The sequence below is a fragment of the Electrophorus electricus genome, unplaced genomic scaffold, assembly GCF_041902795.1.
Source record: "Electrophorus electricus isolate QZ-2024a unplaced genomic scaffold, ASM4190279v1 Scaffold32, whole genome shotgun sequence".
Classification (NCBI taxonomy): domain Eukaryota; kingdom Metazoa; phylum Chordata; class Actinopteri; order Gymnotiformes; family Gymnotidae; genus Electrophorus; species Electrophorus electricus.
In genome coordinates, this window is record NW_027658605.1 from 2189353 (window position 1) to 2205050 (window position 15698).

Genomic DNA, 15698 nt, shown 5'->3' on the forward strand with positions numbered 1-15698 from the left:
CCTATCAGACCATGGCATCTGAGGCTCCGGGGACAGGGATGGCCAGCGCGGAAGCTGCCAACAAGGCGTCGCTGGTGAGAGCAGTACCACAGTACAAAACCACCTCAGGCGTTCACAGCCCACAGCAACACCTGGGCACACAGCCCTTAGATATAAATGTCGAACTTACCATTTATCAGTCAAATCAATTATAAAACATTTATGTTTCTCAACCCACAGCAGCACCTGGGGGCAGAGCTCCAGGTGCCCGTGCAGCTGGCTGCGGTCCATGTGCAGGGTCAGGAACCTCTCAGTGCCTCCATGCTGGCTGCTGCACCTCCACAGGAGCAGAAGCAGATACTGGGTGAGCGTCTGTTTCCCCTGATCCAGAACATGCAGCCCACCCTTGCAGGGAAGATCACGGGTCTGTTCCTGGAACTGGACAACTCGGAGCTACTGCATATGCTGGAGTCTCCTGAGTCTCTGCACCCTAAGGTGGATGAGGCAGTCGCTGTGCTCCAGGACCAGTGCGCGCAGGAAGCCGCTCAAAAACTTTAACCAGTGCTGCGCTTCTGGCTGTCTAATGGAAGAATAAGCAGTAAAAAAAATTAACATTTTAAATGAAAAAAATAAACATTGAAACTGAAATGCATTGAACATTGAAATATTTTTGCCATGTCTGTAGACATCAAGCCTGTAAGGGTTGGCACCAGGCCGAGGCCCCCTCGACCAGAGGGAGGCGTCGAGTCAACCACGCCACTGATCAGGATCAACACCCAACAGCTGGGCTAGACCTTATATAAGCCCAGTGACCCAATCATTCAGTGCTGGGTTTTTGATAAAGTTTTGAGCCAAGCTCCTAGCCGGTAACTCTGGGTATTGAGGTCTGTGAGCCCTTGTGCTATGCCTCTTTTCTGTTCTGCGAGGGTGTCAGTGTTTTTACACGTCCCCTCCCTTCTCCAGTTTTCCCCTCTCGAGTCTGTCTCTCTCCTGAGGCTTCCCTTAGCCATTCAAGTTTCTCCCCGTTTTCTGGTTTTGTTTGGGAGCTTTTAGTTCGAGTTTTCCCCAGTGCATCGGGGTTGCCATTTCTTTCCGTGGCGTTCTTTGTTCTCCCCTTTTCCACGCTCACCGAGGTGTTTCGTTTTTTCCTCTTGTTTTGCTTGATCCAAGCTCTAACTGTTCTGCACACAAGCCCACCATTGTTAGAGTGTGGCTGCTTACCCAGTAAGCTATTGGTGTCCTCACCTAGCTGACCTGGATTCAAAACCACCTTACAAAGTCCAGGCCTTGGTTATTCTAAGCTTAAAATGAAAACGACAGAAAAAGGTAAAATCATTTCAAGTTTGGTTTATTTGTCGCATACATAGTCATACACAGTATAACTCACAGTGAAATGGTTGAGTGCTCTGTCCAATCTGAGGAAAAAGAAAAACAGGGGTGCATAGAGAAATATATTCTATATATATACAAAAATATATTAATAGTGCATGTACAATATATATATATATATATATATATATATATATATATATATATATATATATATATATATATATATATATATATATATATATATATATATATATATGTTTATATGTACAATGTATATATGGATATTTATATATGTATGTACAGAATGTACAGTCCCATCTTGCAATTGGCATATTTACAGTTATATGTTACATGGTGGTAATTGAACATATTACAGTTATTTCTATTACATATTACAGATTTTGACATGAACAGCTGATCATTTTTTTGTTTTTATTCCTCTTAAAGTTTGAATGTTCAGATTGTCAGTTCTTACAGGTCATAGCTGATCATTAGATAAGTGTATTGGGTTGCATTAATATAAATGTAAAGATCAAAAAAACAAAACCCCACAGTGTAGCTTAAAATAGAGAATAATTCTGTAATATTCCTTTATGTACAACACAATTTCAAATGACCTTATTAACAAACCAGTAAAGACAGGACGAGAAGCAAAGGTCACTTACACGTATTAAATCTTGAAGCAAACAAACTGCAGCTGCAAGTGCCACACTGCCATCCAGTTCCACTCTCTGGTCTGGCGACGGTCATATTACAGGAGCAACGAGAGGCTGCCAACAGTTTCTTTTAGCTTGTCTACTGAGACGGTGAAACTGGCCAACCAGGTGAAAAGCATTGTGAAGGAGAAACGACTTCGACTGCCGACGTGGGAAAGTAGCAGTCAGAGCAGGTCTATTGGAGCAGTGCGATGGACTCTGCCCAACAATGGGCTGCAAGCCCACATCTCTGCACATAGCAACAGTATGTGGTTCCTAGGTGCCCAGTCGGCTAGTTTTAAAGTTCAATTCAAATATTAAATAAAAATGCAGACTTCAGAATTGGTTAAAGAGCATAACTGTGCACGTACTTTATTGTAGGTTAACATTAACACGCATTATTGAGGCACCCTCTGGAGAATGTCTAAAAATCAGAGAACCCACATTTTCATACATTTTTCAGTAGTGGTTATGTATTCACCCCACATTCCTTTACATATTTGCGTTTGTCTTCACGTCCATTGCATCCAAACCATACATTTGTCAATATATGCAAAGTAATATAAAACACCCACACCAGTTGGAACCTGTTAACACCACATTCCAAGAGATTTCTCTTGACCTTATCCTAAAGAGATGGTCCTGAGCCTGATGGAAATAATATATCATACTTGGGAGGACATGGACGACAACAAGCTAAATGAGATCTTCAGCAAGTTCGGCTCAACGCTGAGCCGTCGCGTCATGACAGACGAGAGCGGCAAGTCCAAGGGCTTTGGCTTTGTGAGCTTCGAGAGGCACGAGGATGCCAAAAGGGCTGTGGATGAGATGAACGGGAAGAAGTTGAATGGGAAGCAACTGTATGTGGCTCGTGCCCAGAAGAAAGGCGAGAGGCAGACAGAGCTCAAACGCAAGTTTGAGCAGATGAAGCAGGACGGCACGACTCGCTACCAGGGAGTGAACCTGTACGTTAAAAACCTAGACGACAGTCTGGACGACGAGCGTCTGCGTAAAGAGTTCTCTCTATTCGGGACAATCACGAGTGCCAAGGTGATGACGGAGGGCGGCCGCTCCAAAGGGTTCGGCTTTGTGTGTTTCTCCTCGCCGGAGGAGGCCACCGAGGCAATGAAGGAGATGAACGGGTGCATCGTAGGCACCAAGCCGCTGTACGTGGCCCTGGCGCAGCGCAAGGAGGAGCGGCAGGCCCACCTCACCCACCAGTACATGCAGCGCATGGCCAGCGTGAGTGCCGTGCGCAACCCAGTGCTCAACCCCTACCAGCCCGCCCCGCCCTCCGGCTACTTCATGATGGCCATTCCACAGGCTCAGAACTGGGCTACCTGCTACCCGAGCAGGCAACTGGCACAGCTCCACCCCAGCACCCGCTGGGCTACGCACAGCATTCAGCCACAGCATTTCCAATACATGCCGAGTACCATCAGGCCCGCTGCAGACCAATCTCTGGGCCAGGAACCTCTCACTGCCTCCGTGCTGGATCTGGAACCTCCGCAGGAGCAGAAGCAGATGTTGGGTGATCGATGGTCTGTTTCCCGTGATCCAGAACATGCACCCCAACCTTGCAGGGACGGGTTTGCTCCTGGAGATCGACAACTTGGAGCTTCTGCTTATGCTGGAGTCTCCTGAGTCTCATTGAAACATTGAAACTGAAAAAATAAAAACGCATTAAAAATTGAAATATTTTTGCCTGGTCCATAGACTCCAGTTTCAGACCTTGATTACAGTAAACTAAAACAACATGTAAAAAGGCTAAATGATTGACACGTGTACAGTCGGTGACTCCTTTCTTTTTGTTCCTCTTACTGTTCGAATGCTCAGAATGTCCGTTTTTGCAGTTGACAGCTGAGCATTAGGCATGTGTATTGGATTGTATTAATAATACAATTGAGGATTCATTGCTGTTCAGGGACCCAGCAGTGGTAACTTGGCAGTGGTAGGGCTTGAACTAGCAACATTCTGATTACTAGTCAAGTAACCTCTGAATAGTATTATTATGATTAATATTATTAATATATCTTACACTGAGGTCTGCTGAAGCTTACCCAGGATCCTTTGCAGCAGCCTGCCATATGCACAAATCATTACGAAAGGACACAGAATCTCTAAACTCCCTTGTTTTATGTTATTAGTTTGTCTAATTCAATGTTAAAGCACTTTCCCCTGTAAACACTCTTTTTATGACCTCATTTCACCGTTTCATGACTTTATGCCACGAACCAACCAACTATTCTTTTATACAACTCTTTTCAAACACTTCAACCATTGTGGGTAACTACACTATTATACACCTGTAATTCTTGTTATGCTATTTATTTTATTGGTACTGTCGATACATCGATGTTAGGAGAAATACCTCATGAATACTTTAAATGAATCCTTAAAATGACACCTATTCCATTTACTAATGCTAAGCTTGCTACAGTCTGAACTTCTAGCAAGTCAAGAGAAGTCTCATGCAGTTTCTGTATTTTCTATAATTGCTTAATATATGGATGGTTTTAAACTCAATAACATACGCACTTGCAAAATATGTGAATATAAAGGAACAAAAATAAATTAACATAACCACATACCTAAACATCATCTGGTACCATCACCCCATCACCCCTCAATGCAGTATGAGGATGGTCAGATTGTTGTATTTACTAATAGTTACCACTAGTATTAAAATAACAGTAAGCCCAAACTGTTCGACTATGTCCTCTTAAACAAACCTGTGATTTTTTAAATATTTGGACCACATCCTCCTGCAGAATAAAACAATCAGGAAATACAGTTGAGTTGGCCCATACCGCCCTCACATCAGTGTGATTTCCATCAATGACGTGTTATGGCTCTGGGTAAGGAACAATGTTATATTGTTCAATAAACTTTTCACAGGATGCATATTTTTCATTGTTTTAGCAAAGTTTTCGCTACCTCTATACAGCAAACACCAGAATCGACAAGGTTTACATTAATTATAGTCAGTAGAATTAAAGGGAAGAGGCCATATAAAAGGCTGGGATCTACGTTTAGCAGACTCGGCACTGTGTTACTAGATATTGCCCACATTCCAGTAATTTTATTAAGTCCTCTTTAAACAGAAAATAAAGATGCAGACTCAAGAATTAATTGAAGAGAGTAGTAGGTCCATTATTTATTTTGAGCTCAGCGTTACATACAAACGAGGCATAGTCCAGAATATGTCTAATAATCACACAAGGAACACACATTTTTATCCAGTTTTCACAACTGATTATGTGATTGCCACACCTTCTCTACATACTGGTGTTTGAAATCTCCACCACTGTGTTCAACCATACATTATTCAATATATGCAAATTGAGATCTATCATTGTACAAATTGAAGCTTGACCCCAGTATATCCTATTGGAAGATTTTCCTGTTTTTTTTTTTTGTTGTTGTTTTTTTTGTTTTTAACAAAGATGATCTCAACTCATACCATCAAACACCTGCAAGATGATGTTGCAGGTCAGTATCACCCTGCTCTTATGGTAAGATAATGAACCTTGCTTAGCCACAGAACTCTCGAAGAGGCTTTCACGTCTTTTAAAAGCCGGGATCTTTCCCAATACTTAGGAAGCTATTTCTCACGGGAACAGTCCAGAGTCATCTGCCGTAGACTTCCACAGAGGCCTTGAAACCACCTGCATCAGAGCCTCTGCTCTGCACTTACAGACCCAAAAAGGCCTTAAGATACCCCAGAAACATTATTCCTCTTTATGCTTTCAAACACAGTCTTGCACCACTCTGCACCTGTTGCAGAGAGCTTCAAAGCCTATTATAATTAGATCACAGATCGCCTCATGAAAATACCTTTACCCCAAAACATTTTATTACCTCAGGTGGAACAGTGTGTATAGGCCTAGACCTCTTTAGATGTAACTTAGAACCGCCGGTGACCGCTGTATGCGTTTCTTTGGTTGTACAAGCTCTACTGGAGGACTCGATGAATAGTTGATGATGGAAGAGGGGTATATCAGATTCACCCCTTCTGCCTCCATGTGACAAATTAACACACTGCATAAACTTTTAGAAATAAATCAGTCTTTTAACAAATGGTAAACATTCTCTAGAAAAGATTATCTTGTAACAATTCATTGAGTATATGAACTGTTTTTGTGTCCTTATATCTATAAATGAAAAGTAATAAAACATTATAGATGATAAATAAATTACATAAAATGTATAAAAGTTCACAAATAAGAAAGTACCTGAGTCTGCACTTTTCTCCACAGATTCAAGAAACTCGTGAAAGTTGGAAGCTATAGAAACACATAGTACAGAATTATAGACTGACTGAGGTGTGAGCAGAAAGATCGCCATGATGTCCTTATATCTAAAGCACTCAAAGCATTGATGTTATGTAAATAAACTGTGATCCGATTGGTTCAATCTAAGTAAATAGATTCACCTACTTTGAAGTTAAAGTTTTTCTCAAAAGGTTAGAACTGGTTGACTATACTTTGCCGTGTTCTGTAATAGAAAATGTAAACATTTATATCTAAAATATTGCACGACAGAAATCAATTCAAGACTAACCTCTAATGACCGCTAGATGGGGGAAGATATTAAGTAATAAATGAGTCCAGATCCTCCTGCCCGACAATACGGTGAGACTCTGTTTTTACGTGTGATGGAAAATGATACGAAACTATGTATTATGTGATTCATATAAAATCACACTGATCCTTTTGTTCTTAAATTAATAATGCTGTTTGCACATTTGTATCCGCCTGTTGCTGATTAAGTTGAACATGTATCAGGAACTGTTAACATCAAGGTCAACTTGACACACAACCCACACTGTTTGGAGACAGTTTGGGTTGGTTTGTGGAAAAAACCAAGCTGAGAGCTGATTGGCTTATAGCCACAGCAACAAAGGAAAGAAGAGCTGCTTAAGAAAAGATGATTGGTTAAAGACAGCACAGGAGTAGTATAACTAGCCACGGTTTTGTATACTCGGGGCTCCCTACCTGAGGAGAGCCAAACATTTATTTTATTCTTTTTCTTATTAAATTACTCTCTTAATCACGTCTGACTTGCTGTTTGTTCAAAATTCCACAACATATGTCATTACTACGCCGCACAAAAAAGACCGCCATATTTGTAGTTCCACAATGTGAAAAGGCGTCATTTTCTATGCAAACGAATGAATAAACACCATGCCATGCCTTGCTGTATCCCCTCTTTGCACCGCTGGACAGACACACTCATGACACTGTACTCATCAAAAGCAGCACCAGAGACGCACTGAGTCATATCCCGCTACACACCTCTCAGGCCAGCTTGTTTGCACGTTTTGTCATAAAACTCAAAATGTCATTTGTTGCCATTATATATAAAATTACCTATTTAAAAAAACAAATAAATCAAAAAGTACTTGTGGCTAGAGAGACACGTGGCTAATCACCTACAAGAAATAATGTCAGTGATGTTTGGGGCAGGTGTTTCAAACTTGCCCAGACTCTTGAGAAGCACCTAAACGCTCACACAAGGGTGTCCGCTTGCCATAGTGCTGCAAATACTGCAGGAAGGGCTTTGGTGAAACAGGCCACATGGAGGAGCAGAAGACAATCCATACAACTGAAGAAGCCCATAGCTGCCCAGTATGTCAGAATCCACACGGGAGAAGAACCCTGTAGCTGCCCAGTATGTCAGAAGCAATTTGTGCAGCTGGGTAATGAACCATATTTGTACCCATTCGTATGTTGGGAGCAAATCAGTTGAAGACTTGAACAGTATGTTAACAATCAGTTAAAATTACTGTTGATGACAAGAAAACAATGGCTAATATGTTCCTTCACAGCTATGTCATTGGTTGATCTATTTTTGTCAGATTTAGTGCTTGTTTAGGCAAGTGTGTTAAAGCCTTCCTTTGTTTTTGGTTTTGTTCCTTTTCATATAGTTGTTTATTCCTTTTTGTCTAGTGATGTCCATTATCCATTTAAAATCTGTCAAATTAAACAAATGTGAAACGAATTCCATAGTATTCAGATTTGATTGCAAAAGAGACCAACCACTCCCCGTATTTTGAATTTTGCATATACAGTATATGTGCAGTTCCAGCCTAGTCCATTGATCCAAAATCTGGCCCAGATGTATCTGTTGACTGCAAATTTGAATGATTTCTGTGCTCTGCAGCAAAGGAGCGTTTGGTTACTATCTGATGGATTAAAATAGGCTTGTTGGTAGCAAAGACATCACTAAAGTGTACAGAGCAAAGGTACTCCAGGACCAGGATGGGTAAGTAGCAGCTTGATCAGTGGAATCTTCTGTGAGACGTAACAGGATTTCGGTCTTAAATGTAATGTTAGATCAAATGAAAAACTTTAGTGGATTGAAATACAGATAAATAAATCCACTAAAAGTGCATCTGCATCATTGGTTAAAACGTTGTTCTGCTAGTTGTCTGATTTTGTTCCTGTAATCTAATGTTTCCTGGGACTAGGTGGTTCAAGATTATATTGGTGTTTGCTTTATTTCTGTGATTTTTTTAACCATAGTCTAATTGTTTATACTGTCTACCAAATGCAATACTGAGTAGTGAAACACTGACACAATCCCTTTTGGCATCGGACATTTGTAATAATTTCAATAATCTACAGTTGTAAATCAAGAGGGCAGCACCATTTTAAAGTCTAGTTTCCTTTCTCTGTCTCACTTTCTGGAATTTTTCCATCTGTGTTTTTATTAAATTTAAAGATGGAAAGGGTATTAAAACTCCCTTTAACTGACATCTCTTCCACTGAACTTGTAGAGAAAGTGATGATATGAAGATGATTATGTTTATCGCTTTCACTCAGAGATCATTGTCTGAGGGTCATGTTGTACAGTTCACGATGCCCCGGGTTGCAATCAGGAGGTTTAACAGTGATGTGCCAAACAGTTGTCTGTGGTGTTCTATATGATCATCACAGAACATCACACAACTGGTCAAATTGTATCTCGAGTAGTATATTTGTGTATTATACTATATATTAGCAGCATATCTTTATGATGCAATTAAAAACATTCCCCATCCCCCTGAATACCAATCATATTACATATCTGGGTACTAAATTCTCTTCCCAGTTGTCTGTTATTCAAAATAAATAGTCATCCAATTATTAAAACAATAAGCGACAAACTTCATTGATGGACAAATTTGCCCCTTATGCTCTTCGGACAAACTGCAATAATTAAAATGAGAATATTACCTAAACGAAATTGTTTGTTTTCAATTATTCCAGTGCCACCAACCTGTCTAAAATCTTTGGACAACATCATAACTTGATTCTACTGGAAAAATAAATCACATAGAATCAAACTCACAACATTACAGAACTGTAGTTGATTATTGCAAATCAACTACAATATGGAATAAAATGGATAAAACCTAGTATATCAGACAGAATATGGATAGACATAGAGCAAACATTATGCAAAGATCTAAAAGTCAGACTTACCATTTATCAGTCAAATCAATTAAAGAACATTCATGATCAACAATTTGTGGGTGGCCATGATACTAACAGCCTGGTGGAAATTCCACAAGATATCAAACTCCACACTAACATAAACATAACACTGCTTTCATGTCACTTCCACAAGTAGCCCAAACATAAGATATAGAAAGCAGGTAAGAGCAACTATCAGTTCAGAGACATTAAACTCACGTGCATCCATATCAGTATTATAAACATTCCTAATACAAAAAAACTATCACATAAGATATACAAAATAATAATGAAATCAAATCGCATAATTACTCTCCCATCGAGACAACGGGAGGAAGATTTATTACTAACCCCCGACGCCACAGTCTGGATTAAAATGTATAATAATAATTACCACATGACAGCAACACTAACCTACAATGCATTCAGTACAAAATAATACATAGATTACATTATACTACACATTGGATGTTTAAAATTGGTTTCACAAGCTCAGCAATCTGTACATACTTTACTCCAAACACAGCTGACGATTACATTCACATCGTGTGGCAGAGCACACCTATCAAGCAATTTTGGCAATAGGTCATCACACACATGTCCCATGATTTAAATAACCCTATCCATCCAACACCATCTTTATGTCTCCTAGGAGACATGTCATCAACCAATGTGTCAATAGAAAAAAAACAGGATAATATATATATAACATTATTAATTGCAAATACAAACATACTCATGAATTGGAAAACAAAAAATAATATTAGTGTCACCGAATGGAAAAATCTATTGATAGACTACATATCAATGGAAAAAAATCTCAGAATGAATCAATAAGAACCAATAACCTAGACTGGACTCCTTTGATAAAAAGTTTACAGAGCTAATCCATAAATGATAAATATCCCAATCTAGTACGTGTACATATACAGTGCACTCGCACATAGCCTCTCTCTCTCTCACACACACACACACACAGGCAGACGCACACAAGCAGTCACACACGAACACACACACACACACACACACACACACACACACACACACACACACACACACACACATTCCCGTAATGGTGCAGGTGGCTAATACTTAAAATACTCTATCTGCATTTCCCGTTTGTCTGTTTCGTCTCTGTTCGTCTTATTTTTCCTCTCTCCCCTATTCCCGTTTCCCCCACGTTATTTATGTCTGTTCATACGTTTTATACACCCGATATAGTTGGACACAGTGAGAAGTTAGAAATAAATAATGAATAAATAATAAAGTTCTAAAGGTCCTCCGATGGGCGGAAATCAATTGATATATTTATTTCTCCAGATTTCTAACTCGGAGAGAAAAAGACGTCCTTTTACAAATCGCACCTCGTTGTGGAACTCTACTAAGGTTTACAATCCAGGCGATTATTTTTAACCTCAAAGAACATAGGCCTGCTCCAAGGCAAACTGATTTCATCCCATTAATTAACTTTAATGCGATGTTTTTTGCCGAGCATTAGGCTAAAGAAAATGAATGTTGCTGCGTTTATCAAACTAAAAGTATTTATTCTGAGCCATGCGGTAAATGATTCAGTGTGAGCAGCATATGGACGATTTTTGGAAAATGCTGTGACTAGGTAATATTTTGAAATATAAGGCGTTGTTAAAGCCTCTCATTCACGCTATTAACGTTATAAGTTAAAATAATTGAATAATTCATAAATAAATAAATAGCGTTTGTATAATATTTAAAAATAAACATTTACGTAAAAGCACTCTTACGTAACAACCAAGTTGTCATGTATTTGAATCTAAAGCTAAAGTGTTGCTTTGATCGCTTTGGTCGGTCGACACTTGCCTGGCTCTGTTGAATTGCTGTTTCAAACTGTTTTATAATTCGTGCAGTTAGATCATTTGGTTAAATCATTTACGATTTTATTTTATTCATTTACTACTTTCGACTACGATTTCCAGAAAGGTTGACCGACGATCCTCACGAAAATGAATCCAAGTGCTCCAAGTTCGCCGATGACTTCGTTGTACGTGGGTGACCTTCATCCAGACGTTACCGAGGCCATGCTATACGAGAAATTCAGTCCTGCTGGCGCAATAGTCTCCGTACGGATTTGCAGGGACGCGATGACCCTCCGCTCACTTGGATACGCATACGTGAACTTTCAGCAGCAGGCAGATGCTGAGCGTGCTTTGGACACTATGAACTTTAACATCATCAAAGGCAGACCTGTGCGAATTATGTGGTCCCAGAGAGACCCCTCTCTGAGGAAGAGTGGAGTTGGCAACATCTTCATCAAGAACCTTGACAAGTCTATTGACAGCGAAGCTCTTTACGACACATTCTCTGCCTTTGGGAACATCCTTTCCAGCAAGGTGGTGTGTGACGAGAATGGCTCTAAGGGCTACGGCTTTGTGCACTTTGAGACCCGTGAGGCTGCGGAGAGAGCAATTGAGAGACTTAATGGCATGTTGCTCAATGACCGCAAAGTGTTCATTGGCCACTTCAAGTCTCGCAAGGAGCGAGAGGCTGAGATGGGGGCCAGGGCCAAAAAGTTCACCAATGTGTACGTCAAGAACTTTGGAGAGGACATGGACGACGACAAGCTGAAGGAGATCTTCAGCAAGTTTGGCCAAACGCTGAGCACTCGCGTCATGACCGACGAGAGCGGCAAGTCCAAGGGCTTTGGCTTTGTGAACTTCGAGAGGCACGAGGATGCCCAGAGGGCTGTGGATGAGATAAATGGGAAGGAGCTGAATGGGAAGAAGGTGTATGTGGGTTATGCCCAGAAGAAAGGCGAGAGGCAGACAGGGCTGAAACGAAAGTTTGAGCAGATGAAGCAGGACGGTATGACTCACTACCAGGGAGACAACCTGTACGTCAAGAACCTAGACGACGGTCTGGACGACGCGCGTCTACGTAAGGAGTTCTCTCCGTTCGGGACCATCACAAGTGCCAAGGTGATGATGGAGGGCGGCCGCTCCAAAGGGTTCGGCTTCGTGTGTTTCTCCTCGCCGGAGGAGGCCGCCACGGCCATGACGGAGATGAATGGGCGCGTTGTAGGCACCAAGCCGCTGTACGTGGCTCTGGCGCAGCGCAAGGAGGAGCGGCAGGCCCATCTCTCCAACAAGTACATGAAGCGCACGGCCAGCGTGAGTGCCTTGCCCAACCTCGTGCTCAACCCCTACCAGCCTGCCCCGCCCTCCGGCTACAACATGGAAGCCATTCCACAAGCTCAGAACTGGCCTGCCTGCTACCCGAGCAGGCAACTGGCACAGCTCCACCCCAGCACCCCCTGGGCTACGCACAGCATACAACCACAGCATTTCCAATACATGCCGAGTACCATCAGGCCGGCTGCAGACCAATCTCTGGGCCAGGAACCTCTCACTGCCTCCGTGCTGGATCTGGAACCTCCGCAGCAGCAGAAGCAGATGTTGGGTGATGGATGGTCTGTTTCCCGTGATCCAGAACATGCACCCCAAACTTGCAGGGACGGGTTTGCGCCTGGAGATCGACAACTCGGAGCTTCTGCATATGCTGGAGTCTCCTGAGTCTCATTGAAACACTGAAACTGAAAAAATAAAAACGCATTAAATATTTTAAATATTTTTGCCTGGTCTGTAGACTCCAGTTTCAGGCCTTGATTGCAGTAAACTAAAACAACATGTAAAAAGGCTAAATGATTGAGACGTGTACAGTCCGTCACTCCTTTCTTTTTGTTCCTCTTACTGTTCGAATGCTCAGAATGTCAGTTTTTGCAGTTGACAGCTGAGCATTAGGCATGTGTATTGGATTGTATTAATAATACAATTGAGGATTCATTGCTGTTCAGGGACCCAGCAGTGGTAACTTGGCAGTGGTAGGGCTTGAACTAGCAACATTCTGATTACAAGTCAAGTAACCTCTGACTAGTATTATTATGATTAATATTATTAATATATCTTACACTGAGGTCTGCTGAAGCCTACCCAGGATCCTTTGCAGCAGCCTGCCATATGCAGAAATCATTATGAAAGGACACAGAATCTCTAAACTCCCTTGTTTTATGTTATTAGTTTGTCTAATTCAATGTTAAAGCACTTTCCCCTGTAAACACTCTTTTTATGACCTCATTTCACCGTTTCATGACTTTATGCCACGAACCAACCAACTATTTTTTTATACAACTCTTTTCAAACACTTTAACCATTGTGGGTAACTACACTATTATACACCTGTAATTCTTGTTATGCTATTTATTTTATTGGTACTGTCGATACATCGATGTTAGGAGAAATACCTCATGAATACTTTAAATGAATCCTTAAAATGACACCTATTCCATTTACTAATGCTAAGCTTGCTACAGTCTGAACTTCTAGCAAGTCAAGAGAAGTCTCATGCAGTTTCTGTATTTTCTATAATTGCATAATATATGGATGGTTTTAAACTCAATAACATACGCACTTGCAAAATATGTGAATATAAAGGAACAAAAATAAATTAACATAACCACATACCTAAACATCATCTGGTACCATCACCCCATCACCCCTCAATGCAGTATGAGGATGGTCAGATTGTTGTATTTACTAATAGTTACCACTAGTATTAAAATAACAGTAAGCCCAAACTGTTCGACTATGTCCTCTTAAACAAACCTGTGATTTTTTAAATATTTGGACCACATCCTCCTGCAGAATAAAACAATCAGGAAATACAGTTGAGTTGGCCCATACCGCCCTCACATCAGTGTGATTTCCATCAATGACGTGTTATGGCTCTGGGTAAGGAACAATGTTATATTGTTCAATAAACTTTTCACAGGATACATATTTTTCATTGTTTTAGCAAAGTTTTCGCTACCTCTATACAGCAAACACCAGAATCGACAAGGTTTACATTAATTATAGTCAGTAGAATTAAAGGGAAGAGGCCATATAAAAGGCTGGGATCTACGTTTAGCAGACTCGGCACTGTGTTACTAGATATTGCCCACATTCCAGTAATTTTATTAAGTCCTCTTTAAACAGAAAATAAAGATGCAGAATTAATTGAAGAGAGTAGTAGGTCCATTATTTATTTTGAGCTCAGCGTTACATACAAACGAGGCATAGTCCAGAATATGTCTAATAATCACACAAGGAACACACATTTTTATCCAGTTTTCACAACTGATTATGTGATTGCCACACCTTCTCTACATACTGGTGTTTGAAATCTCCACCACTGTGTTCAACCATACATTATTCAATATATGCAAATTGAGATCTATCATTGTACAAATTGAAGCTTGACCCCAGTATATCCTATTGGAAGATTTTCCTGTTTTTTTTTTTTGTTGTTGTTTTTTTTGTTTCTAACAAAGATGATCTCAACTCATACCATCAAACACCTGCAAGATGATGTTACAGGTCAGTATCACCCTGCTCTTATGGTAAGATAATGAACCTTGCTTAGCCACAGAACTCTCGAAGAGGCTTTCACGTCTTTTAAAAGCCGGGATCTTTCCCAATACTTAGGAAGCTATTTCTCACGGGAACAGTCCAGAGTCATCTGCCGTAGACTTCCACAGAGGCCTTGAAACCACCTGCATCAGAGCCTCTGCTCTGCACTTACAGACCCAAAAAGGCCTTAAGATACCCCAGAAACATTATTCCTCTTTATGCTTTCAAACACAGTCTTGCACCACTCTGCACCTGTTGCAGAGAGCTTCAAAGCCTATTATAATTAGATCACAGATCGCCTCATGAAAATACCTTTACCCCAAAACATTTTATTACCTCAGGTGGAACAGTGTGTATAGGCCTAGACCTCTTTAGATGTAACTTAGAACCGCCGGTGACCGCTGTATGCGTTTCTTTGGTTGTACAAGCTCTACTGGAGGACTCCATGAATAGTTGATGATGGAAGAGGGGTATATCAGATTCACCCCTTCTGCCTCCATGTGACAAATTAACACACTGCATAAACTTTTAGAAATAAATCAGTCTTTTAACAAATGGTAAACATTCTCTAGAAAAGATTATCTTGTAACAATTCATTGAGTATATGAACTGTTTTTGTGTCCTTATATCTATAAATGAAAAGTAATAAAACATTATAGATGATAAATAAATTACATAAAATGTATAAAAGTTCACAAATAAGAAAGTACCTGAGTCTGCACTTTTCTCCACAGATTCAAGAAACTCGTGAAAGTTGGAAGCTATAGAAACACATAGTACAGAATTATAGACTGACTGAGGTGTGAGCAGAA